At 41.5% G+C, this 1491-nt stretch overlaps 1 pseudogene; it reads right to left on the reverse strand.

Annotated features, from left to right (window-relative positions):
- Window positions 1-207: 207 nt before the first annotated feature.
- Window positions 208-1491, reverse strand: part of LOC107292927 — a 6386-nt pseudogene continuing 5102 nt past the window's right edge.

Here is a 1491-nt window from a genome sequence, read left to right on the forward strand (position 1 = left end):
CACAAGTGAAATATTTCTGAAAGTGGAGAGCTTCTGTTACCCAAAGCCACTTTTATTTTACTGGTATTGAATCTAAACATTTGTACGCATCATTAAAGCAGACTGTATAACGAGGATATTTCTTACTAATCTGTATCCTGACAATATAAAACACATAGCATTTCCATGAAGTACATGGTGTCTATTTTGAGGTGAAGAGAAAAAAAATCACATCTCAAGATACTTACCAAGCACGATGACAACAGTCTTTAGGAGACTCATCATGGTATCCCGATTCCTGCGAGGCCCTGAACTATGCCTTGACATTCTCATAGTCCTCTGGCGCACGTATCCAAAGATATGAGCATATAAGACCACCATGACTACAAAGGTGACTAAATTGAAAACAGCCCAGAAGACCAAGTAAGAGTCGCTGTAGAGTGGTGCCATGTTAGAACAATGAGCGAGATCACAGATACAATTCCAGCCAACGCTCGGTATAGCACCCATGACAATGGCCACCGTCCAGATGACCACAATCACCACCACCACTCGCCGATTACTCATCCTCGTATGGAGCTGCATGCGAAACACGGTGATGTGCCTTTCTATGGCAATGGCCAATAAGTTGGCCACTGAAGCAGTCAGGCTGGTGTCAATGAGTCCCTGGCGAAGAAGCCATGTGCTGACAGTCAATCTTCTAGTGTTGGGTCCTGTGTTAAACATCAGGTAAAAATATGCCAGCCCTGCAAAGAAGTCAGCAGCTGCTAAGTTAGCCATTAGGTAATAAATAGGAAAATGAAAACGTCGGTTGACGTAAATGGCCACCATCACCAAGAGGTTGGCTAGCATGATAAAAACACAAACTGTAATCCCGAGTCCCATTACAAGCTTGCTCACAGTGTTCCATTCAGTTGCTAGAGTTTTCCCGCTTTGGTTATAAAAGAAGGCAATGGTTTCGTTGTAGTAGCACTGAGGTTCATTCATGTCTGCAGACTGGAAAAAGAACAAAAGCAGAATCTGAGGTTAGAATGAGAAAATACTGAAGTGTCAGAGAAGAAAAAAAGCTGCTCTAGAGCAATGTTTTCCAACCTTAGCAAATTTAAGAGGAGGTGTAGACTATAGCTCCCAGAATTCTTCAGTCAATATTGGTGAATGTCTTACCAGGAGTCTTCAAACTTGGCCCTTTCATGACTTGTGGACTTCAACTCCCAGAATTCCTCAGCCAGGCACGCTGAAGTCCACAAGTCATAAAAGGGCCAAGTCTGAAGACCCCTGTCTTAAACTTACTTAGACTGCTCTAGAATGCGGAACAGTTTTAAAAACAAAGGAGATTGTGATTTCATCTCAAGTCTAAAATTGGGGCTGTAAAATGTTTTGAAAATGATAGTGAGCTGGTTCTGCGATGGTCACATTGGTGGAAGTAAGTTTATATGAATTAACAGATAGAACTTAAATAAAGTATGCCGACTCTGTCACTTTATTGTCATCTTATTTGAATTTTTCATTCTT

Source organism: Protobothrops mucrosquamatus, unplaced genomic scaffold (genome assembly GCF_001527695.2).
Source record: "Protobothrops mucrosquamatus isolate PMUCROS unplaced genomic scaffold, P.Mucros_1.0 scaffold1450, whole genome shotgun sequence".
Classification (NCBI taxonomy): domain Eukaryota; kingdom Metazoa; phylum Chordata; class Lepidosauria; order Squamata; family Viperidae; genus Protobothrops; species Protobothrops mucrosquamatus.